The sequence below is a fragment of the Pteronotus mesoamericanus genome, unplaced genomic scaffold, assembly GCF_021234165.1.
Source record: "Pteronotus mesoamericanus isolate MK-2021 breed Mesoamerican mustached bat unplaced genomic scaffold, CSHL_Meso_final contig_53, whole genome shotgun sequence".
In the NCBI taxonomy this organism is placed as follows: domain Eukaryota; kingdom Metazoa; phylum Chordata; class Mammalia; order Chiroptera; family Mormoopidae; genus Pteronotus; species Pteronotus mesoamericanus.
In genome coordinates, this window is record NW_026555195.1 from 70,758 (window position 1) to 95,404 (window position 24,647).

General features: G+C 57.9%; 1 protein-coding gene across 4 annotated transcripts in view; it reads left to right on the top strand.

Moving 5' to 3' along the window:
* Positions 1 to 382: 382 nt before the first annotated feature.
* The window catches only part of ST3GAL4 (ST3 beta-galactoside alpha-2,3-sialyltransferase 4), a 34,621-nt gene continuing 10,356 nt past the window's right edge, over positions 383 to 24,647 (top strand). For 2 of the 4 annotated variants that reach the window (XM_054579408.1, XM_054579405.1), the window contains exon 1: positions 384 to 414. The gene's annotated coding sequence lies outside the window, so the exon portion shown is untranslated. Of the gene's footprint in view, positions 415 to 24,647 lie in introns of all 4 variants that reach the window. The other 2 variants (XM_054579407.1, XM_054579404.1) reach the window with 2 other exon arrangements.

The following is a 24,647-nucleotide window of genomic DNA, read 5'->3' on the forward strand; positions in this document are numbered from 1 at the left end:
GAGAACCCTTTGTTGGGGCTCATTGTTCCGGGGAGGCTGTGCGGGGGCCGCGCGGGTATATCCATCCCGGCGCCGTTCTCGGGCAGCTCCGGGCTCTCTCTTTACACCCTCCCCGGCCCGGCGCCCCTACCGCATCGCCACCGCCCGCCGTCCACCGCGGCCCCGCCCGCGCTATCGCCCAGCCCTTCCTCCTCCTCCCCTCCTTCCTCCCAGGCCCGCCCGCTCCTCACCCGCGCCTGGCGCTGTGCGCACGCGTGTCCGGGGCGTCCCCGCCCCGCCCTGCCCGGCCCGGCCCCCGGCCCCGCGCCCGGGACTGGGATCCGACGAGCGGCCAGCCTGTGCGCCCGCCGCGCGCCTAGCGGATCGGAGTCGCGCGGAGCCACCCGCCCGCCCCGCCCCGCCCCACCCGCCGGGGTGAGTACGCGCCGCCGGGCCGGGGGAAGAGGTGCGCCTGGGCCGGCCGCCGGCCCCGAGCCCCGGCCCCCAGCCCCGCGCGCCCGCGAGGGGTTCGGGCCGGCACGTGGGTGCAGCCGGGTCCCGGCCGGGTGGGCAGCCTAAGCCTGGGATCCCTTTCCTGGTTTTCGCGGGAAGCCGCGTCTCTTGCTCTTTCGGAAGGAGCCCACGGGACGGTCCTCTTACCCGGAAAGTTTCCAGCCCTCACCCTGCGCCCAGGCTGAGAGACGCCGCACCCTCAGCATCCTCTGAGCCTTGGTTTCTCTCCCAAGGACCCCATCAAGCCCAGGAGGATCCGTGGGCGGGCTTTTCTGGAGGTGACAGGCTTTATGGGTCCCGTCTGTGTGCAGGAGTCGGGGGTCACCAAACAGAATGAGTCCAAAGGTGGAGGTTGCTATAGCTGCAGGCTGGCTGTGCCCTGGACGCTGGGTCCATGTTGTGGGGGTCTCCGGGCCTAGGCCTCTGTGGGGTGGGGGGTGGGGAGTGGGGAGGGCTGGGGTCAGGGCAAAGGTGGGATGCTGCTGGGGGCAGACCCCCTGGGCTCAGCTGTTTGCTCTGGGTGCCCCCCCCCCCGGGGGCCCCTGTCTGCAGGGACCTCCCAGCCGACCAGCCTGGAGCTGCCCGGTGGCTGCCAGGACGGGCACCACCCTCCACCCCCAGTCTTGGGGGAGCCTTGCTGCTCCGGGCCATTGAAGGCCTGATCTGCTGCTGCTGCTTCCTCTGTTTCATAGGCAGGTCCCGAAGGCCTGGCTTTGGTGTTTCCTTCCTGCAGGCTGGGGTGTAGGCAGTTTTAGGGTGCTCACTGGGCTTGTCGGACCTCGTGGCCACCCACAGGCTGGCACCCTCACAGCCCTCGTGGGGAAGCCTGTGCTTTCCACTGCTGGAGGGAATCACAGTGTGGAAGCCAAGTTCAGGCCGGCTTGCTCTTTCAGAGCCTTGGGAACGGACCTGGCATGGGCTGGCATAGGTTGTCACTAGAAGCACAAACCCGTGCTGCTGTCTTTTGAGCTGTGCTTGGCGCGCCCCCGCACCCCGCCCCCCCTCCCCCCGCCTCCTATGGACCCTGGCCCCGGCAGGTGCCAGGGCCGTTTCAAGTGAGTCGGAATGCGTTCAGCGCTTTGAAAGGTGCCCATCCAGGGGAAAGAGGGCTGTGTTTGCCGTTGGTCGTGTTTCTCCCACGCTCTCTTCAAAGTTGCCCCATAATTTGAGAGAGGGTGCCTGGGAGGTGCCAGCCGTTTGGGGCCTGGAAACGAACTTCTGGGGCTTTGTCTCTTTGCTGGGAGCTGGTCTGGAACACCCGCTGCCCGGACCGAGGTGGCCCCGGGTCCCTGTGACCTGTGCCCTGCCCTGCCCCTGCCTCTATTCCGTGTGCCCTTTGTGCCTCGTCTGCCAGCGTCAGCCTGCGGGGGGGAGGCCCTAGGCTGTCCCGTGGGCCCTGGGTCCGTCAGACAGTTGAGGAGAGCCACAGTCGGGGGGCCCCCAGAGTCCGGATTGACAGGGATTCGGAGGGGAGTTTAGATGGAAGGAGAAATTAGGAGAGGAAGGTGAATGTCGGGGGCTTGGGCCCCGGGCTGAGCAGCGCCTGTGGCTGTGGACGGGGCTGCTGCTCAGGACAACGGGGCCCCTCCCCTCGAGTGGGGGTCCAGGCTCCTTTCAGGGCTGCCTTCCCCTCCCCATCCCCTTCCTGCCCTGAAGCAGGGACTTCCTCCCCACTCCTCAGAAGCAGCTCCTTGGTCCCTCCGCCTTCCCAGCCCCTTTAGGCTCCTAGGATCCAGTTCTCTGGGAAGAACCGAAAATCCGCTCCTTCCTGGAACTGTAAAAATTCTGGAAATGACGCTGCCTTCACCAGCAGGAGCAGAGAGGCCAGACCTGCTTTCTGTGAGCTGCAGCTGATGCTGTGGTCGCTCCGCAGCTAACCCCCGGGGCCTTGGCCTCGGCCCTGCGTGGGGTGCCCCGCAGGCCGCCCCCAGGGGAGCTGTGGACCTCACCTCTCCGAGTGGCCTCAGGGTTGGCACCCCCCACCCCGTCCAGGGCGGAAGGTCGCGTGACCTCAGAATAATACCAAAAACTGGTTCCCGCCCGCGGGCACAGCCGTGAAAGGGGCCCTCTAGATCCATGTGTTGGGTGTCCCGGGGCCAGGTTTGCCAACTGTGACCGAGGCTACGCCAGAGCCCGGCCCAACTCCCGGACCCTCTGAGACGGAGCCAGGGCACTGGAGAGCAGGGCTGTCCGGGCCGGGGCTGGGACCCCCAGAAATGGTGCAGGCCCTGTGCCCTCTCTCCTGACTCCTCGCTGACCCTGTGGTTAGCCGCCTCCCTGCAGCACTAGCCGGCCCGCGGGGTCCTCCTTCCTTCTCTTGGCTGAAGGCCTCGACCTGAAGCTTTCCGTTGCTTTGAGGAAATGGCTAGTGAAGGCAGGTGCTGGTGGATGTAGTCGTTAATTGCCCTCTCTCCTTTGCCACCCCCTTTCCAGAGCTGCTCAGCGCTCCTGCAGGAGCGTTCTCGGTAGCCCCAAGGATCAAGGGCCTCAGAATCATGCTTTACCACTGCCACGTTTTGTGTGCGTGTGCGTGTGTGTGTGTGTGTGTGAGAGAGAGAGAGAGAGAGAGAGAGAGAGACATGCTCTTTATCCTCCAGAAGAGGAAGTAGTCAAGTGTAGTAACAAGTGAAAGCAGCAGCGTGAGACGCCTGGGCCACAGCAAGGTGCCCGGGGTTTCCGATTGGTGCCCCTGCACCCGGCAGGGGCTGAAGCTCTGCCAAGGGCTTTTGCTGGGTTGGTTGCTTTTCAGGCTGAGGAGGGCCATCAGTGTCCAGAGCTGCAGGCTTTCTTTTAGGCCTGGCCTCTTGCCCGGGACCGGAGACCTCTAGCCCTGTCTCTGCCCACTCCTCCCCGTCCCAGCTGCCCTGCGGAAGGATGAGGTGCTTGCTCTAGAACCTGAAGCTCTGGCTCTGCCCCTCAGCCAGCAGGGAGGAAGGTGACCAGCTGGGGCTTTGCGAGGCCCTTGGGGTCCACGTGGGCCTGGAGTGTGAGGAAGGCCCGGCTGCAGAGGCCAGAAGCGGCTGTCGTTGTCAGATAGTCCCTTGCTGTCTGCAGCTTTGCCTGGAAACCCAGGCGAGCCAGGGGTGCCAGGGCCTGCTTCTGTGCACGTGGGGAGGGCAGGGAGGGTGGGGGTGGCCAGAAAGAGGACAGAGACCAGCTTGCACAGCACTGGGCCGGCGCGCTGTTGTTCCTGCCTTGGCCACAAACCCTCCTCGTAGTGCGGTTCCCAAGGTCTGCAGGGTTAGCGCCTGTGCCCACGGTCTGTCCTGGGTCCTCTGCCCATGCCTCCTCTGTCAACTCTATCCTTATAATAAAAAGGGACTTAGCAAATGCCAATGGAATTACCATTGATCGGTCTGGCACTTATTAAAAGTCTGGCTCAATAAACTAAAAACAAAACAAAACAAACAAACAAACAAAAAAACGGTGTGCTCCACACTTGCTTATGTCATTTCATGTAAGCTGCACACAGCCCTCCAGCCACTGAGCCCGTTTGTAAAGGAAGAAATGGAGGCTCAGGAAGATTCAACAACTTGGCCAAGGCCACACAGCTCGTAGGCAGCTGAGCAGGGACTCGGATCCAGGCACGTTTCCAAACCCTGCACTTTGCAGCCTGGCTCCTCCGTTGCTCCCTGAGCTCATCCTGCCCATCCTGTGGTCCATGAGGAGGCCGGGGCTCGGAGGTGCGAAGGGGTTTGCTCAAGGTCACCGTGCCTCAGTGACAAAGGGGGACCGCAGACCCTCCTGATTCCCAGCCTGGAGCCCTGTGTGCCAGCCCTGAACCCCGTACCTCAGTTTGCTCAGCCTGGAACCCCACCCCCTGAGTCCAGCCCTCTCCGTTGGGCAGAGAGGGCCCCCCCTTCCCAGCTGCTGCCAGCCCCTCCCAGCCCCCACCTCTCCGCTTTCCCAGCCGTAATTGCTTCCATCTGACCCGCCGCCTGCTCCTGCGCCTTTGGAAACGCAGCTCGGCTGCCGCCCACAGGGTTGCGGGGCCTCATCCGGCAACTGGGGCAGCACGGTGGGACGGGGGGTGCCCTGTGGGGTCTGAGCACAGACCGGGCCAAAGGGGCCGCTCCCGGTGCCTGGCATTCCCAGATGCCTACCAGGCCGGAGCACCTTAGGCCCACGCTGCCCCTGGTCGGAGAGGCTCCTCTAAGCCCTGCTTCCCAGTCCAGTGGTGAACTTCCTCCTGCCCTCAGAGGTGGCTCAGGTCGGGAGCGGGAGGCCCGGGGGGCAGAGACAGTGAGAGAGAAGTGGGGCAGTGGGGTGCACTGGGGACCCTCTGCCCCAGGGCCGTGGGGGGGAAGTGAAGCCGGTCCTCATGGCTGCAGGCGCTGAGGGACCCGAGAGCCAGCTTGTTTTCTTGGGTGCCAAGCAGGTGGCTCAGAAGCAGCAGAACTAGAGACGACACTTCCTATTTTGTCTTGAAAGAATATAAAGCTTCTGCATTGTAGCAGCACATGTACCCGCTGTTGCCTCCCTCGCCTCCGGCTCTGTCCCCGCCGCGGCACCCTCAGTGTGGGCATCTGGAGATTCCAGGAGGCCGCTCCTGCCTGGCGGGGGCGGGGCAGCTCCCCCTCACTGCAGATGTTCCAGGGGAGACCGGCGACCTTGACAGGGGCGCCCCGGGAGGTGCAGGCTTTGAGGGGCGCGGTTCTGGTGCTGGTGCAGAACAGGCTTGGAAACTTTTAAGGCCTTTCCCTCCCTGTGAGATTCGAGGGTCTGTGTGTGAGCCCCAGCAGCCTGCCTGTTGGGGCCACTGTTCTGTCCCCCATGCTTGGAATGGAGTCTAGCCAGTAATAAATAACTGCTCGGTAAATATTTGTTGAATGAATGGATGATGGAGCTCGGGTTTCTGACTTTGGCTCACGGTGCTTTGCTTACCCTTTCCCTGGGGCAAAGGGACAAGAGCTGCTCTTTGGGCTGGTGAGCTGTTTGTCAGAGAACGGCCTGCTCCCTCCCCTCTAGCCACTGCGGGGGTGGGGGGTGGGGGGCGGGGGGGCGGGGGCGGGGCTGGGGGGAGGTGGGAGGGGAGGCCGGACCCCCAGGTGGAAATAGGACACAGTGTGCCCTTCTGCCTCCTCTGCCGTGTCAGCTGGTCAGATCCCTGCTCCTGTCACCCCTCCTCAGCCCAGCCTTAGGTCTTGCACAAGCGGATCCTCACTTCACCTCCTGTCTCCGACATCCATCCTTTCCTCCTCGTTTTGGGCCAAGAAAGGTTCCTTGGGGGTGAAACCCTCTCAGGGGTCCTCTCAGGAGGGAGGGCTAGGGAGCAGGGATTCACCCTCTTCTTGCTTCAACCCAAACAACTTTATTCCCTAGGTACATCGGGTCTCCACAAACAATTTCATTTGAAAGAGGAACAGACGGTTCCTTGGCTGTAAGACTGTATTCGAAAGCCCCCACCTACGCCCAGGCGTGTGCTGCGCATTTGTTCGCACCTCGTCACCTCTGCTTCCACCGTCCTCACCATGTGGCTTCGGTGCTCTCCATGCCCAGCCCCACCCTGTGTTCTCTGGACCCTCTCTGACCACCCGGCCCCCTGTTCCTTCTGCTCCCCTCGCGCCCCGCTCCTGAGACATGACGGGAGGAACCCCTGTGCCAGGCTGAGCCTGAGTGAACTGCAGAGGGGACCCGTGGCGGGGGCAGTGCTGTGGGTGGCGACTGGGAGGGCCATGGCCGTCCTCCTGCAGACCAGGCCTGACCTTTCCCGGGTATGCAGCCTGAAGGCTTGCGAATGGGAGCCTCCCGGTCCCACCTCCGAGCCTCGGCCCCAGCGGCGCTCTGCTAGCTGCTGGCTGGCTCGTCTGGGCGGTTCGGAGCGCGGGCCGAGAGCACAGCGCCTGCCCGCTGGCCCTGGAGGAGAGGCCGGTGGCCACGCAGGAGTCGCTCCTGAGGACGCCCCGCCTGCCGGCTCCCGGCTATGTGACGTCAGAAGGTCTCCACTTTATGGGTCTCCTGTAAGCGGGTGTGTTAAGTGCGTTGTTAGGATCGGCCCCACCTCACGGGATGGTGATGCACAAGCGCGATGAACATTCACCAGGGGAGCCCCAGCACCTGGCGCCCCACTGGCACACCGTCCACTCCGTGACTGTTCCTGTCTGTGCAGCTTGCACTTCAGTGTCGCAGAGGAGCTCTTCTGCCAGGCTGGGGACTGCCTGAGGAGTCACCCTGGTCTCTGCCCCTCTGTCCCACTCTGTCCCCATCACGTTTCTTTCTCTGAGGTCCTGGTGTCACTCAGCCTATTTGTCCTCCAGCTGAGGCTAAAGTCCCTGAGGCAAGACTCAGGTGGGACATGGCACAGGCAGGCTGGGCCCAGGGCTCTGGGAGTGCCACGGCCACCTGCCGCCGCTGGGCTGGCTCTGTGGGGCCGAGGGTGAGCTCCGGGCCGGTGGGAGGTGTGTCCTCGAGTCGGGGGGCCGTCCGCATCGGCTGTGTGGGCTCTTCTCCACACACTTACTGACCCCCTTCTCCTGGGTCCCCTGTGGGTCCTTTCTCCCACTTTTTCCTGTTCCAGTCTGTTTCTGACGTTCCCCCTTCCCTTTTCCTGGTCATCTCCCTTCCCGGGGCCCTTCCTCCCGCTTCCCCCTTATCCCTGCGCCCCCGCGTCCCAGCCCTGGGCATCCAGGTTGTCCCGACAGTGGCAGCTGGGCTTGCGTGGGTGGGGTGGGCGCGCTGCTCCCCTTGGGAGCAGCTGCAGAATTGCTAGTGACGTGGCTGCGGCCGCCGCTGGGTTTGGGGAAGGGGTCCTGCCCGCCCACGATGGTGGGAAACGGTGTCATCCTCAGCTCCGCACCCTGGGCCCTCACCCACCTCCTTGGACATCTTCCTGGGCAGGAAGGTGCGCGCTTTCTACAGAGGAGCTGACAGGTGGGGCTCCGCTGGCCTTTGACCTCCGCCCTCTACCCTCTCCTCCCCAGAGCTCCAGCTCTTTGCCCAGAGGCACCAGCTGGGATGGAGGAGGCTGGCAAGGGCAGGGAGGAGGTTCCTGCTCAGGCAGCTTTTAGGTGAGCGCACACAGCGTGATGTGCTTGGGCCCAGGCATTCATGTGCTCGCACTGTGAGCATGCAGGTGAGTGCGAACGTGGGCCGGGTGTGAGGAAGGATGCGGGCACGCCTCTGTGTGTGGACAAGGACGCGGTGCCCTGTGCGGGTCCGCGCCCCGCAGGCCGGTCCCTGCCAGGCAGCCCTGCTCCTTGCCCAGAGCCCTCCTCTGGTCTTTGGGACCCTGGCTTTGCACTGTGGCTTTGTTCTGTCCTGGGCCCAGCTGGTCTCTCACTGTGGTCCCACGCAGTGGTGACTGATCCCTGGCCACCCATTCGGCTGCCTGGGGGTCCTGGGCCAGCCTTTGCCCACCCCCACTCCCCAAAACGGAGGCGTGTGGGGGCTTCCTGCCTGGCGTCTCACCCCAGCCAAGGCGGAGGGAATGGGGAACAGCTGCGCTGGCCGAGCCCGGCGCCGTATGGATGTGGTTCGACAACAAAGCTCCCTCTGTGTGTTCTCAGGCCCCTTACATAACGGGCGGGGGGAGACAGGCGGGAGGAGGAGGAGATTGGGACAGGGAGACACCAGGATGGGGTGGCTGGAGAGGGGAGAGGGACCGGGAGGAGAGGGAAGGGGAGTGGGAGGGCGAGAGAGAGAGAGAGACCATTGAGAAGAAGAGTGGGAAGAGGAGAAAAAGTTTGTCTTGACTCTACAATTCCACTTCCTGACTCCTGGGGTGGAAAGGAGGCCACGTCTCGATCCTCCAGCCTTTGCCCTGTTGGCGCCTTGTGTTCTGCCCGCGAGTCCCGCCGACCAGCCTGGACGCATGGAGCAGGGGCTGCGGAGGGGCCGTGGGACCTGCCGGGAGTGAGGCCCGATGGGGTTTGGGGCTAAGTCTGAGAGCCCGTCCCTAGCCCCACCCTGTAACCGAACACATTCCACAAAGATGGGAATCATTCTCTTCCTTGACTCTATTTTTTAAAATTTACTGCTTTTCTTTTTTTTCTTGCTTTCCTTTCCTTTTCTTTTCTTTTCTTTTTCTTTTCTTTTTTTTTTTTTCTTTTTCTTTTTCTTTTTTCTTTTTGATAGAGGGGTTGGTTGTTCTACTTGTTGATGCATTTGTTGGTTGATTCTTGCATGTGCCCTCACTGGGATCAAGCCTGTCACCTTGGCATCTGGGAGGACCCTCTAACCAACTGAGCTGCCCGGCCAAGGTCCTCTCTTACACTTGGTTGTGTGTTCCCTCCTTCCGGGCCCTGGGCCAGGCTGCAGAATCCCTTGTGGGTCCCCGCTTTGTAGTACTGCTGAGGGGCCGAGGGACCCTCCCCCCCAACCCCCACCCCGCATCCCTTGGGGTTGGCCCCAAGGTCCCTCCCAGCTCACACCGCCTCCTCCTGAGTGGGACCCCAGCTCCAGAGCCTGGGGTCGCCCCTTCAGCCGCCCTTTGGTCCTGTTTCCTGCACTCTCTCCGCCCTCAGTAATCAGGCATTCTGTTCTCGCCATCACTATTTCTGCAGCTGTCCAAATAGAGTGAGAAGAAAAGGTTCCCTTTCCGGAACAGCTCTCCCGACAGGCCGGGAAGGCCAGGTGAGCTGGCTGGGCTTCAGTGTGTCCTTGGGGTGGGAGGGGCCCTGAACCTGGGCCCCAATCCTGTCCGCTCCTGGGTGGGAGAAACAGACACGGGGACAAAGCCCCCAGAAGAAGCCAGAGGGTTGGTGGGGCCTTCCGAGGGGCCAGGCCCTGCAGTGGCTCAGTCTCCTGGGTTTTCTCAGGGTATGTGTCTTCCTTGTGTCTCAGTTTCCCTGAGCCTTTTTCTGTCACCAAGCCTCCTTGGAAAGGATTCGATTTGATCCCAAGGGTAGTACTTTTCCCCGGGCGGCAGGGGATGAACAGGACCGAGTCCTTGAGAGCAAGGACGGCTCCTCAAAGGGCAGGAAGGAGCTGCTGACGAGGCCCCCGGTTCTCCCGGCTCTTGCCTTGACCCCTCGCATGCCCTCAGTTAGATGTAGGGTGTCTGCCCAGGGGTACCCTGCCCACGGGGCACTGCTTTCTGGGGAGGTGGTGTGGGCGAACCCAGACCTGCTGGGCAAGCCCTAGACCCTCCACTGCTCGGTCCCCAGGCCGGGACCCGCCCCTCCCCCTTCCTGCCACCTCCTTCGGTCAGGGTCCTGGGTGATCTGAAATTGTTAAGGCCTTGTGGCTCAAGCCCAAAAGGTCTGGGGCTAAGGCTGGCCTGGGTGAGGGCCTAGGAGTTCCCTGGGTTTGTGTGGGGTTTGCCCGGAAGAGGGTCCTGTCACTGAGACCAGGGTTAGGTGCTGGGCCAGGCTGTGAGGATGTGCTGGCCGGGGGTGCCCCCCACTGAGGCAGGAGCCTCTGCCCCCTGCCCAGCCACAGGCCACCCAAGGACATCCCCGCAAACCACACCGCGTCCCCCCCCACTCCCCGCCGCCACACGGTCCTCATGGGAGCAGGGCGGGGCCGCGCTGTGCAGACGCTTTCCTTTACCCAACTTTGGGAGGAGATCCCTACAGGGCCAGTGTAGCCACTCCCAGCTCCTCTGGAAGCTCCAGGCTCCCTGGCTGGTAGCTCCAGGGACCTCCAACCTAACAAACAAACTGCTGGAGCCTGAGCTGATGGCCGAGGAGCCTGGTGGGCAGTGCCCCGTGCACCGTGGGATGGGGGAAGAGAGCGCCCTAGCAGAGGGGGTCCAGCAGCCCCCAGAAGCTGTATGTTGGGAACAGGGCTGGGAGGCAGGGAAGGAGGAGGGGTGAGGAATGTCCGCATGTGTGTGCAGGAGTGTGTAGGAGTTACCAGGTTCTTGTGGTTCCCAGGTGTGTTTTGGGGTGCATGCCTGTGTTTGAGTGAGGATCGGTCTATTTGTGGACAGAGACGCATTTGTAGGCTTCGGACTCCAGGACGGTCTGGGTTGGCCTGGCAAGAGGCTCAAGGTCTTCCTGGTGCCTCCCGGCTCTGGGGTGTGGATGGGGCTCCTCCTCGCCCTGTGGAGGCTGGGTGAGCCCCAGGACAAAAGTGGCCCTGGATCGTTTCTGATAATCAGGCTTCAATCGGCCATCCAGCCAGGTTCCCTCCTGCTCTGGACCCTGGGGTGCAGCCTGGAGGGTCCGCCCCTGGGCATGTAGCTGCTCCTTCTCTCCCTCCTTCTTCACCTTTACTGCGAAGAGAGCCCTAGATACCGCTGGCTCGTGGAAGAGCCTAACTGGTGTGAAACAAGCCCGAAGGGGCTTCTCTTCCTGGCCTCTCTGTTCCTGGGGTATGGGCCGAGACAGGAAATGGTGGCCTTGATTTCCCTTTTTTATGGCTTCATTTCTCTTGTAGAGACCCCACCTGCCCCCGCCCCTCACAGCAACACGCACGGCCTCTCCCCTTTTCCTGTTCCCACCCCTAGCAGGTCTAACCCTATTGGGCCCCTAATAGGAATTCAGGTGTGGCCCCTCCCCTGCTGATGCCCTGGAGACTCTTCGCTGTGTTAACTGACCACTGCGGGCTGTTTGTAGCAAGGCGCTGCCTGGGTGCTCTGGTGATGGAAGGCAGGAGATGGAGATGGAAGGCAAAGGGACGGGTCCACACCCCATGCCCCGCCTGTATCTGCCTGTAGTACAGCGCACAGTCTGGCCGGCAGTGCCCTCCCTTCCTCCCTGGGCAGCTGCGTGGGTCCCAGGGCATGTGCCATGGCCCCAGGCACCAGGAGGAGAGGTGAGTGTGGCTGTGGTTGGGGGAGCAAGTGGGAGCGGAGGCTGTAGACCCGTCCCTTTGCTGGGATGGGCAGAACTCGAGGGACAAGGGGCTGCCACGCACGGCAGGAAGCCGTGGCTGGCAGTCCCCTTCAGTGTCCAGGGGCCTGGCCTGCGCTAAGCTTGCGGACTTCGAATCCTGGGATGTGTTTTGAGGTGCACATACCTTCCAGACCTTTCTCTTGCCATTTGCATTTCACAGATGAGGAAGCTGTGTCTCCAAGAGACAGAGAAGCTGTCAGAGTCACCCAGCCTGTCACCACAGAGTCCGGGTAGACCCCAGACAGCTCACCCTAGACCCCCAGGTGGCAGAGCAGTGGTCCCCAACCTTTGTGGCCCCAGGGACCAGATTCGTGGAAGACAGTTTTTCCACGGACCGGGGAGGGAGGGATGGTTCTGGGATGGTTCCAGTGCAGCACATTCGAGCTCGCCTCCTGCAGTGTGGCTGGTTCCTAACAGGCCTGGACCGGCACCGTCTGCGGCCCGGAGGGTGGGAACCCCTAGCATACAGCGTAGAGGTGCTACGCGGCGCAGACCGCGTGGATCCCTCATTCCTGGTTCCACCCCCTTCTAGCTTTCTGATCTTGGGACCCTTGGTTTAATCTCTCTGTGCCTCAGTTTCCTCTTCTGCAAATCCGAATGAAAGCAGACTGCCCCACCGTGTTTCACAAATGAAATGAGGGTGCGCGCAGTGGCTACTGCTCAGCCCAGGGGTCTTGTAAAAATGAGTGCAGAGTGCCACTCCCCTGGGGACGCCCTTCCGTGAGCCAAGGGACCTTGATGACCACGTCCCGGCTCCTGGGCTGCCCGGGACAGCCCCACCGCTAGGCCTGGCGGCCTCTCGGCTCCACCGTCTGCCTTCCTCGCTGCGCTCAGGCAGACCCACCTCTTTCCGTTCCTCACACCCAGCCAAGCCCGGGGTCTTTGCTGTCTCTCAGCCTGGAATCTTCTTCCCCCTCCCCACCCTCGCATCTTTGCATGGTCACCCTCCTCTCAGGTCTGAGGTGGCGGAGAGAGCTCACTGTCCCCAGCTGACCCCGCTCCACGGCTTGGTTTTATTGGCCTCATAGTATGTGTTGTCGTCACGTGATAGCACTCACGCATTTGTTTGTTGTTTCTCTCCCCGCTTAGGCATACATTCCAGGAGACAGGCCTGTTTCCATGTTCACTGCTGTGGCACAGAACCCGAGAGTGCCCGTCACCTAGTAGGCCCGCAGTCCCTGTCACCTCTGGTTTCTGTCAGGCTGCCGGGCCTCGCTGTGCCCCAGGAGGCCTTGGGACCCCAGCCCACCTTGGGACGGGGCTGTTCTTCAAAATGCGCAAGTAGAGGAGGAGGGAGGTAGCCTGATGGCTGTCCCGGACCCACACGGATTAGTCACTGGGGTGACCTCACTTAGTTGACTGGTTGCCCTAGACTTAGGACAGAGACATGCATGGGCCAAAGGTATCAGGTGTCCATTCCACAGAAACCACACCTGCTAATAAAAAGTAGATATCTTTGTGAGTTTAGGAGAAATGACACAGAAAGACAAACAGCAATGGGCTGACTGTGCCAACTTCCCCAAGGCTGTTTCTGGATGCCCCACCTCCTACCCACATCTACATACACCCGGGCTTTGGCACGGGGCTGCTTTTCACTCGGCAACCGGAGGGCAGGTGGCGCCGCTCCGCTCTCAGTGATGTTGCGCCAGCCCCTGCAGGCCTTTCCTGCAAAGCAAAATCAGTGCCCCTGTCGCTGGACATGCCCCTGCAGCAGGCAAAGGCTTTGATGGGCAGAGGGCGGGCTGGACTCACTCCCCGCTCACTGCCTGCCCCTCCCCTTCCCCGGGCCTGGCTGGGCACACTCCGTGTGCGTGACTGTGCCTGGTGGCCCTGCCCCTGCCATTCTCTGCCGGTGGAGTGGGACATGGAGAGACACGAGAGTGGCCCGTGTCTGCCGGGTCGGCCAGACGGGCAGCTGACTCTTCCACTTCTCCCTGATGACGATCCTCAGGGCTCCGCTCCCCTGCGTATGCAGCTGGGTAGTAGAAGCAGCAGTGCCACGTTTTTCTTCCCTTTTGACCCAACAGAAAACCTGGGACCTGGAGGGATAACTTACCAACAGTCACACAGAGAGTGAGTAGCTGATCAGGACTGAAGGCCAGGTGTGTGAGACTCCGAAGTTATAGTCCTGATTTTTTATCCTTCTCTTTGTAGCAAGTTTTTAGTTGAAAGGGTATTGTACTCACCAGTTTAAAAAGTTAAACAAAGTAGCATGGGATAAGTAGAGGCCGTCTCTTCCATTCCAGACCCCTGTGTCCGGGGCTTCCCTCCCTCCGGAGACGTAGCCACCTCAGCTCGTGCTGCATCCTTCCAGGTAGTCTACTGACGTATGGGCATATCCATGTACGCATGCAAGTCTCTTGTTAAGAGCACATTTGGAGACACACAGAGCTCTGTTCTCCACCTGCCTTTTAAAAATCAGTAACATGGCCCTCACTGGTGTGGCTCAGTTGGGCTCAATCCTGCAAAGTGAAAGGTCCCCGGTTTGACTCCCAGTCAGGACACACGTCTGGGTTGCGAGTTTGGTCCCCGACAGGGACATGTGTGAGAGGCAACCAATCAGTGTTTCTCTTTCTCTCTTTCTCCCGCTCTTCCCCTTTTCTTAAAGTAGATAAGAAAGGTTTTTAGAGATGGTTTTCAGTCTCTGGTCACTGGTGCGGTTGAACACCTTTTGTTTTTTGAAGTTCCCTGGATTTCATTTCATTTTATTTTTACATCAATTCACAGAGATGTCTAGCAAAGAACATTTTAGTAATTAAAGTAATTTTAAAATGATATATGCGTTTATTATCATCATTTTTAAAAAAATCAATACGCCTCAGAGAGCCCATGACACCAGCATGCATGGATTTACATCCTCTTGTCCTGCAGCCTGTGCCTTCATGGTCTAAGCACGTGCCTGTATAGATCTTTCTTTTTTCTTTGTTTTAAAGATCAAGGTAAAAAAGATTTTGTTTATTTATTTTTCAGAGAGAAGGGAAGGGAGGGAGAAAGAGAAGAAGAGAAACCTCAGTCGGTTGCCTCTTACACACGCCCTTCCAGGGACCAAACCCACAACCCAGGCATTTGCCCTGACCGGAATGGAACGAGTGACCTTTTGCTTTGAGGGACGACGCCCAAGCCACTGAGCCACACCGGTCAGGGCTTTGCATCAGGGCTTGACGTAGGGTTTCAAGGTGTGTCCAACTTCACTGCAACAGATGAGGCTGTTGGAAGGATCTGGACAGACAGATGCACACAAAAGGAAACTTCTCTGTGGAATAAATGTCCAGCAATGGAATTCCCAGGCTAAAGGGATTTTGGTAGAGAATGACAAATCACCTCCCAAAAGGCTGGCCTGGTCCCGCTTTGCCCAGGCCGGGTGCCCGGCGCCAGCAGCAGCCCGGCTCCAGGGCCGCCTGCGCTCGGTGCTGAGTGCGCTGGGTGAAAACGGCGTCCACTGCGCTCGCTCCAAGTTTCCAGCGTGGACGAGTGTCTTCCCCTGTGGGCCTGTTAACAGTTGCCATACGTTGCGTATCTGTGTCCTCGGCCAATTTTCAACTTTTGTTTCTTTAGTAATTTGTATTATTACTACAAATAGGGAGACTACAGTAAATTTTTTTTTCTTACTGATTTGCACATTATAAGTTAAGGGAATTAACGAGTCTGTTACATATAGATTACAGATGTTTTTCCATTTTTTCATTTGCCTTTTAACTGTGTTCTAAGGTACCAGTTTTTTCTTTTATAACCTCTGAATTTTTGTCTTAAAAATAATATAACGGACCCCCATAATAATCAGCCACATTTAACAGATGTGCCCATTTTCCATAAATGCTTAAAGAAAATCAGCGTTTTCTTTAAGAAATAAAATAGCACAAGCGTAGAACAAAAGCCTTGCCCCTACAGCCTGCCCTGTTCTCCATCTTCCCAGAATGTAATGTTTACTTAAACTTGGGAATAATATTTACTTAAACCTATGCTTTATTGTCTTACCTTAAACACACACAGTATTTACACATGCATACAAACATGCAAACAGTGCTACCTAGCAGCACACGAACTCAGAATTATTTTGTAGGTTTTTAACTTTTAAGTACAGTCATGTGCTGCTTAACAACAGGGAATGCGTTCTGAGAAATGAATCATTAGTCTATTTTTTTAAAAAACTGATTGATTGATTTTTTTTTAGAGAGAGAGACATCAATTTGTTGTTTCACTTATTTATGCATTCATTGGTTGTTTGGTACATGTGCCCTGACCAGGGTTTGAACCCACTACCTTGGTGTGTAAGGACAGTGCTCCAAACATCTGAGCCGCCTGTTATTTGTCACTGTGTGAACATCAGAGACTGCACTTACTGCACACCCAGGCTGTGTGGCGTGGCCTATTGCTCCTGGGCTGCAAACCTGTATGGCGTGTTATTATTAAAAAAAACAACAACAGGAGATTAAGTCCAGCACTTGAGAAAATGATGCAATCTAAAGAGGCTGTAAACTCAAGAGGAATGAGGCAGCTGCTGGCAAAACACTGCAGGCTGTTCTCCAGAAAAAAAAAAAAATTATAAATAGGAAGACTACAGTCTAATGATAAAAAATATAGTATAGTAAATAGTCGTTTATTATCATCATCAAATATTATGTGCCGTACATAATTGCCGGTGCCGCGCTTTCATCGGCCGGCAGTGCAGCGGACTTGTTCGTACCCGCATCGCCACAGACGCATGAGGAATGTGTTGTGCCACAGCATTGCATGGCTACGATGTCACGAGGTGGCCGGGATGTTTCAGCTCCATTATAATCCATTATGCAATGTATGACTGTAGCGGACCTATGCTTACGTATGTTTGCAGCACTTGAAAGGATTGACATCATGTTTTGGGTTCATTCAGACTGACCCACATAGAAGAATGTCCTCAGTGTTAGCGGCTGGATGGTACTCAGTTGCATGACCACACCACCGCTTAGTCATCCGTCCCCGCAGGCACGTACGGCGGTTCTATGCTGCTGCTGAGCTGTGGCGCAGTGGTGGGTGTCCTCCGTGGGCGCGCGCGGCGGGGTTGGGGTTACTCTGGGTGGTGCCTGTGCGCGGAATGGCTGGACTGTGAGGTGCTCACAGCTTCAGCCCTACTAGGTGTTGTGATTCGCCCTCCCAAGCCTTGATATCGGTGAACTCCTACCAGCAACGTGCAAGAAATAACATGTTCGGTTTTCAGTCTCTGGTCACTGGTGAGGTTGAACACCTTTTGTTTTTTGAACTTCCCTCGATTTCATTTCATTTTTAAATCAGTTCACAGAGATGTCTAGCAAAGAACATTTTAGTAATTAAAGTAATTTTAAAATGATATATGCATCACTGGTTCCTGAGAGAATGTTGAACACTGACATACTCTAATCTGAAAACGAGATACACTGAGAAGGATATATTAAACTGCTATTGGCAAGTTGGCTCCTTTGAAGCCGGGAAAGTACGGCGATAAATTCAGTTTTGGATATAAATGAAATATTGAACTTAAAATAATGCTGTGATATTAATCCATTCATCATTTCTCTGTACTTTTATTTTTTGAGTTTATATTTTATTTTAAAAAGTTTATTTTTCAGTTACAGTTGGCATTCAGTGCTCTTTTGATTTAGGTGTGCAGCATTGTGCTTAGACAATCCCGTACTTTACAAAGCAACACCCCCCCCCCAAGTATTTCCGGCACCCACCTGGCACCATTCACAGCTATGACAAGGCTGTTGACTTCTCTGCCGATGCTGCACTTACGCCCCCGTGACTGTTTTGTAACTGCCTGTCTGTGCTTCTTAATCTCTTCAACTTTTTCACCCAGCCTCCCATGAACATCTTTTCATTGTCCCTTGGTGTTTGAGTTTAATCTGCCAATTATCCTTTTCTGTCCTTTATTCTCTTTGGTTCCTTGGTCTTTTACTGATTTGAAGGAGCACCGATATATCCAAGCATTTGTTGACTGCACGTCTGTGTTGTGTCTGACTTGTCCGAGGCCAGAACTCTTAGCTATTGCCCCTCTGTCCCTGCCTGTGGCCGACAGGCTTTGAGATCACGTCTTCCGCAGAGAGGGGTCTGTCTGGTCAGGGGCCTGCTGCAGGAGATGCTGCAGCAGGAAGGAGGGCACAGGGCTCCTCCAGGGCGGGTTCCTCCCTGTCCCCAGCGCAGCGTGCACCCCAAGTCTGGCCAGTCCTTGGGATCCGTGCAGGTGCAGGGCGCAGTCTGGCTGGCGGCGCCCCTCCTGCCCTCTCTCCCCAGGCAGCTGCGTGTGACCCGTGTCATGTGTACTGTGGGCCCAGCTACCAGGAGAAGAGGAAGAGCCAGCCTCCGCCTATCAGGAACGAGCATTGTGGCTAGGCCTTGCCCTTGTGGGTCTTACTGTAATTATAAGACGACCTTCAGCAATAGTCATCGGGAAACTTTGAAAAAATAAACATTTATTTATAGGCTCTGTTAGTAGCACTGCAGAGCAGGGCCCCACAGTGAGGTTGTGGGGTTGAGGGTGGGGAGGTCGAGCCTGGGATTCTGCTTTAATTGGGGTTCAAAGTGCAGGCCTAGAGTTTCGAGGACTTTACTCTTTTTTTTTTTAAGCCACAACATTAATTGCGCGATAAATCACTGAGATCTGTGCAAAGAACTGGAAGTTCAGCAGCCGCGCCCTTGGGCTTGGGTGGTGTTCCTTCACGGAATCCATGCCTGAGTCTGCGGGACACAGTTTTTAGGTAGCTCCTCTGACCAGTCCTGGTGGCGTTTTGTCATACGGCCTTGGCACTCCGGTTCCACTTCCTCTTCTGCTTGGTGGGGTAGCGGCACTTGCCGCAGGTGGACTTCTGAAGGCTGCAGGCTGCAGGCCTTGGAGCCACAGTGGAGGTGCAGCGTGTGCGTCTTGTTGTGGTGCTGCCTGACCAGCGACGTTCCCTCTGTCTTCTTGCTTCTGCGGCCAAGACCGGAGAGTCAAGGACGTACTCATCGCTGGTGAAATTGAAACGTAGGAGCCTTAACTTACAGGGCAGCCCGAATGGTCAGTTCTTGAAATCAACCAAGGTCTCTTAGCATAAAGGAGTGTGGGGGTGGCCTGGTTTTTACCCCACAGACTGGTGTGTGTGCGTATTCGAGATACCTGCCTTTGCAGTTTCCGAACCTGGGTCCTTTTCCTCTGCCTCCGGGAGGCCGACAGTGCTTTGGAGCTGGGGCCCAGGCTCTGGGTTTTAGGCCCGGCTGCCGCCGCTTGAGGAGCAAGTAAGGAGGAAGGTTGGTCTCTTGGGAACTAGGGGCGTCTTCCAGCCGGTCCCTCTCCTGGGACCACACAGGTGGGCCGACGTCAGCTCACGAGACTGGAGTGCAGCCTGGGAGCTCATGGCGGTTGAGATGAGTCAGAGGTGAAAAGGATGTCCTCTGAGCATGACGTGTTTGGCAGAACACATGGCATTTTCCGGCTCTGCCCAGGTCTTTGCAGCTAAAGGTCTAGGACATTTTAACTCGATGAAACATTCCGTCCACACTTACTTGGCTCCTTTCCTCATTCATTTATTCATTTGAATGTTTGTTGATGACCTGCAGGCATTGAATTTGGTGCTGGACATACTGTGGGCCACAGGAAGTCCCCACTTCCTTGGTGCATACGATCTCATCCACATAGGGGGCAGTGTGGTCTAACTGCAACCAGGGAAATTAAACGGTGATGTGGTGAGACAGGCCACAGTGGGGGCGAGGTGGGCAAGGAGACTCCTAGGTTGGGGTCCGGGACCCTGTGCCGGGAGGATGCATGGGAAGGGAGGCTGGGAAGGGCAGTCTGGGCTTCGGTCACAACAATGATTCCAGAGCCCTCACCATTTATACTGCAGTCAGCACCTGCCCGGACAAGGGTTCTGGTATGAAACTGTTGGCGCTGACCCTTCTTGGTGCCCCCCTCCATTCTCAGATGGAGTTAGAGTGCAGGTGGGGCAGGCAGGCTAAAATACTTACCTTTTAGAAAGGGAAGGTGTATTTAAGGAGGTGCTCGTGAGGCCTCGGGCTACCCGGGGTTGTCTCGGTTCAGTGGTTGGTCAGTTGTGCATAACGTAAGGTTCTTAGTCTTCTCTGCTTTTGGTCACAGAACAGACTGCCTGAAAAATAGTGTTGTGTGTTTTTTTTTTTAAATAATGTGATTCACCCCCTATTCTTCACAGTTGCAGCTTCTGGATTCCACCAGCGCGTGAAAATGAAGCACCGTTCATGGTTTCCGTTCACCGTGCACTTCCTGCGCGCCTTACCTAGTCGTCCCGTTCACCCCCACAACCAAGCTGGGATAGGGGCCGTTTCCCTCCGTCTCACGGACCGGGAGGCTTAGGGATGCTAAGTCGTTTCCCCAAAGTCACACTCTTGGCAGGTGGTGGAGACAGGGCTCAGACCCGCAACTGGTCCCCGGGGCACAGCTCTCGGCCAGAGGCGGGAAGCTCTGGCGAGACGCTTCTGCGGGGCCTGCCGGCCAGCCCGCTGTGCCGTCTGCGTGGGCCTGGGCGGGCGCCGTGCGCGACGCAAGGCCAGGGGCAGCCGCTGGGCCCAGAGGCCAGCGTCAGGAAGCAGGTGGGGGTGGGCCAGATGGCAGCGTCTCCTTGAACTGTGTCCCCACATCCGCAGCCCCAGGGGCCAGGGAAGCAGCATGGAGGGAAGAGGGGGGCTTCTCGACTGACCGGCAGGGTCCTCAGGACAGTGCACGCAGTGGGTGTGGACCAGAGTGAGCGGGGCTCCTCCTCAGGCATCTCAGACCCCCGAGCCAGCCTTTCGGACGCGGAGCCCAGGAAGCACGCAGAGTTCGATAAGCCCCCAGTGCTTCCAGTGGGACCTGGGAGGGGACCCAGCCCCGCGCTGCCCGGGAGGAAGGGAATGGGAACCACACACGCAAGCCATGGGTGCGGTTTTAAATTCGAAAAGTGTTCTTTTAGTCACATTTGTAAAAAGTGAGGTGAAATTAGTTCTCATACTTTAAGCCAACGGAGCCAAAATATTATTTCAACGTGTGATCAATGTCAATAATTTAAAGGGGATAGTTTCCTTTTTCGGTGCTAGTCTGAGATCCAGCATATATTTTTCACTGAGAGCACATCTTCGTGTGGACCAGCCACACTGCCAGCACCGTGTAGCCGCACGTGGCACGGGCCCCCACATGGGGCCACCACGTGGGACCAGGCAGGGCTGGGACCGTCGGGAGGCCAGAGGACGGGGATGGCCCCACTGTTGGTGAGCTGGACTTGAGCCCCAACTCCAGCAGCGGTTTTATCCTTCAATCCCTGGGGCCAGATTTGTCGGCTGCCGAGTGGGAGGTCTGAGGAGGGCGGCACGGAGGAGCTCTGACTAGGAACCTGAGGCAGGCTCACGGCCACACTGGGTTTTCCGTTTATTTATCCCGGACATGGTCCTGGGCAATGGACTCTCCACCCTGTTGGACCAGTTTAGCCTCCTCACCCAGAGAATGGAATTCAAAGTGCCTGTCCCACCCTGGCCCACACCAGACGCATGACTTTCAAGTGCTCCCTGTGGTGTCTTGTGACTGGCAGCGGATAAGGTGGATGATACCGCATTGCTTAGGCGTTTCTGTGCTGGAGGCTGCAGGGCTGGGCTGTTTGGGGCCTATCCTGCCCCCTTCCCTTTGAATCTGGGTGTCAGGAGAGAAGCCCCCTCCGCTCACGGGTGGCCCTTGTGGCAGCTGGTCAGCTTCTCTGCCGCCTGGAATGAGCCTGCGGCCAAGGCCGCCTCGCTCCCCGCGGGGCACGCAGCGAGCTGTGATCACGCTGTGCCGTTCAGCGATGCGGGCAGGGTGCAGTCTGCAGGCTGTGACCAGCCAGGGCTGCGCCGTCGGGGCCGAAGCAGGGATCCCACCTGTTGCTGCCTCTTTCCCTCTTGTTCCCGGAGTTGCACTAACACAACAAACCTGCATGGAGAGCCTCCGGGGTGCCGGGCATTATTCTAGACACTGGTGATACGGCAGCAAACACAACGACCGAAGACCTGTTTGCAAGCAGGGAGGGGGACCTGAGATACGGGGTACATGCAGAATTTTTGGTGGGAGGTGGGGGTGAGTAAAGAGCTGAATGTCTAGGGGAAGCATCTCTGGCCGAGGAGGTTGCAATGCAAGGACCCCTGGTGAGGGGTGTGCCTCACCCAATCAAGAAGGGCAGGGCCAGGGTGAGCTGGGAGGTAGGGAGGGGTGCTGCCGGGGGTCACGTGCATCCTCGTGAGTCAGAGGCAAGGCTGTGGGCTCTCCCAGTGATGAAGAGCCCACGGAGTGTTTCTGAGCAGAGGAAAACCGAGGTGCCTGTTCCCTTTTCCGGGATCAAGAACTGCATCCGTAAGTCATTGATTAAAGCGGACTAGAACCCCCAGGAGAATTTCCATGGCCTCATCTAGCAGTTGTGTTCATTCCGCTAAGTTCCCAGTCCAGCGCGAGTCTGAAGCACCAGCAGACACTACGCCGAGGGGACCTGTCAGGGGGTCAGCCGACACCATGATGCGCTGGAAACGTGGCCCTGGCTTCCTGAGGGGGGATGGGTGTGTGCTCACACGTGTCCTGCGGTCCCGCTCTTCCGTTTAAAGTGACGGCCACACACGTTCTGGGCCCAGGAGACCTGGCTTGCCCGCTGAGGGATTCCTGCCCCACGCCAGGGCAGGGGCGTGGCTGTGTGAAAGTGAGCGCGGTTGTAGCCGGCCCTCCTGGAAGTCTGGTGTCCAGGTGGAGGGCACAAGTCACCCTGCCAATGCAGCTGGATGCGCGGAGAACGTGCTGGAGAGCTTCCAGCACAGCCCAGGCTCGGGGGCAGCAGGCGGGCGCCCCAGGGATCCTGGAGTCCAGGGAGCGATGGCCCAGCAGGATGGCGTGGGAGGCAGCGGTGTGGGGTCGTCCGGGGTGCCGGCTGGGCGCAAAGCCTGGTTCCAGCCCCCTCCTCCCGGGCTGCGTGACCCTGCGCAAGCTGCTGACTCTCTTGGCACCTCAGTTCCCACTCGGCACAGGGAGGTAATCATAGTGTTTAACTCACAGCGTTGAGGTCATACTTGGACAGCCCTTGAAAGTGTCTCACAGAAGAGTTCTCAGCATTTGGTGATTTCTGGAGACATTCTGTTGGTCATAGCCAGGGAGAGTGTGTGTGTGGGGGGGGTGCTAAGGCATGGAGGGGGTTGAGGTCACTGTTCTGGGGTGCGCAGGGCAGCCCCCAAAACAATGCTGGTGAGACCCGCCCCCCGTGTCGCATCTAGCAAACACACCACATATTTCAGTTGTGAATAAGGGATGTGATACATTTTTAATCTCGTTGTATTACTTTTATGGCAGACATTTATAATACGTCTGCTACATTCTAGACACTGTTATTCTTTATGTCTGGAGACTTTATAAAGAAGCCCCAGACCACAGAGGTCACAGTGTCATGGGCAAGATAAGAAATACATAATAATCTAGTATCAACTTACATTATGTGATAACGCATCTTCTCTATCCCAGGTACTCCGACAGACTCTTGGTATAAAACAAGCCTCCGAGTTCAGAGGTCAGAGGGCAGTAGTGGGCAAGTCATGAAAAGCAGCAATTATATAATATGAAGTCATATTACCTGTAAGGGCTAACATCAAGATATAAACAGTATTTGTGGGAAGAGACATATCAGTTGCTTAGATATGTCAGAAACGACTTCTTGGACGAGGTGTCATTGAGCCAGCGCCACAGAGGAGGGGATTGTCAGGCAGCCAGGGTGACGGGGGCCTCCGCAGACGCTGGGCGTGGAAGGAGGAGGCGGCCCTTGGCCTGGCCTGGCACGGGTTGGAGGTGCCCCTCAGGGCTGTGGCCTGACCGGGGAGGGCCCTGGTTGCCTCTGAGGAGCTTTGGACCTTCGTTTAAGGAACAGGGAGCAGTTGAGGCAGGAGGGCGGCTCGATAAAATTGTTTCTTAGACACCACGTTGGCTGTTCCGGGGAAGGCGATTGAGCAAGGGAAGACTTGTCGTCAGGAGACCGATAGGAAGCAGGTGAACGGGGCGGGATCTAGACGCAGTCTCTGGCTCAAGAAGAGGAGAAGGAAGGCTGCCTTGGCTGCCTTCTGAGTATTTCTGAGGCTCTAGACTGAGTTTTATAAAGCTTTGTATCCCCCGTGCCTCCCTCAATGCCAAACCTTTAGAGGGAGTTCAGCAAACATTTGCTGGAATTAGGAAATGGGACAGGATCGATTACATTTAGTAACTGTTTAGTAGGGACGGTGTGAAAGGGAGGGAGATGTTGGAGACTGAGTAGATCATATGGGGGTGGGGGGTGGGTGGGGAGAGACGGGTCCAGTTTGGGACATGCTCACTTTGAAGACTTTTTAAGATCATCCAGGTAGCGTGGGCCACAGAACGTTAGAAATATTAGGATGGGCCCTGGGAGAGAAATTAAAGGGCTGAAAATAAAGACCTGGAATCGTCAGGTGTGGGTAGTAGTTAAAGTGCTAGACACGAACTCGTCCTGTGAAACCAGGCAGGGGAAAGGGAGGTCCGAGGCGCATCCCTGGAGGGTGCCCGCCCTCGGAGCCGCGGGACCACAGGGAGCCTGCGCGGGGCCTGGACCTAGAAGCCAGGAAGCTAGGAGACACTGGCTGACGGCCTCAAAGGCTTCAGCAAGGCCGGTTTCAGCGTAGAAGTAAGGGTGGGAGGCAGGGCTGGAGTAGGGTGAGGGGTAGCGTGGGAAGTGTGACTGCCAGAGGCTAGGAGAGAGAGGTGCAGGGGCGGTCTGAGGGGGAGACCAAGGCAGAGAGGGGCGCAGCTTTGTCTTAGGAAGCGGGAGACCCGGGTAGGTTCATTAGTGGTTGGGGGGGGCGGGAATGGTAGGGTCGGGGCCAGGCGGAGCGGGTGGAGGATCCCCGATCAGGAGCTATGCTGGGAAGATGACTGGGGACCCCAGTCCCCGCACAGGGAGTAGGAGGGAGCAGGAATGTCAGGGGAGCCTAGAGGGGGCAGGCAGGCAGCTCCACTTTTCCCTACAGAGCAGGGGGACAGTGACATCGATCGAGGTCTCTGGACCAATAAGCACAGACCCTGTGCTTCTGTCGCCAACCTCCTTCCTGTAGCCTTAGAGGGACATGACCCCGTATCCCTTGATGGGCCTGGGGCTTCTGTGGGGACTGGCATCATGCCGTGCCCCTTGGGGGGAGCACAGTCCTGTTCCCGTCGGTACAGCGGGTGCTGGCCGAGCACCCGCCGTGTCAGCCGTGGGTGCCGGAGCAGCAGGCATTACGGTTGCTGTTTCCAGGGCCCTTGCTTCTGTGGCCGGTGGCCCCGGGCTGCCCTTGGGCGAGTGCTGCGGCCGCTCCCACCAGCCTCCCTTCTGCCCAGGACACGGTGGTTCCTGGCAGAGCACCAAAGAGCACACAGCCTTCCTGTGCCAGGGTCAG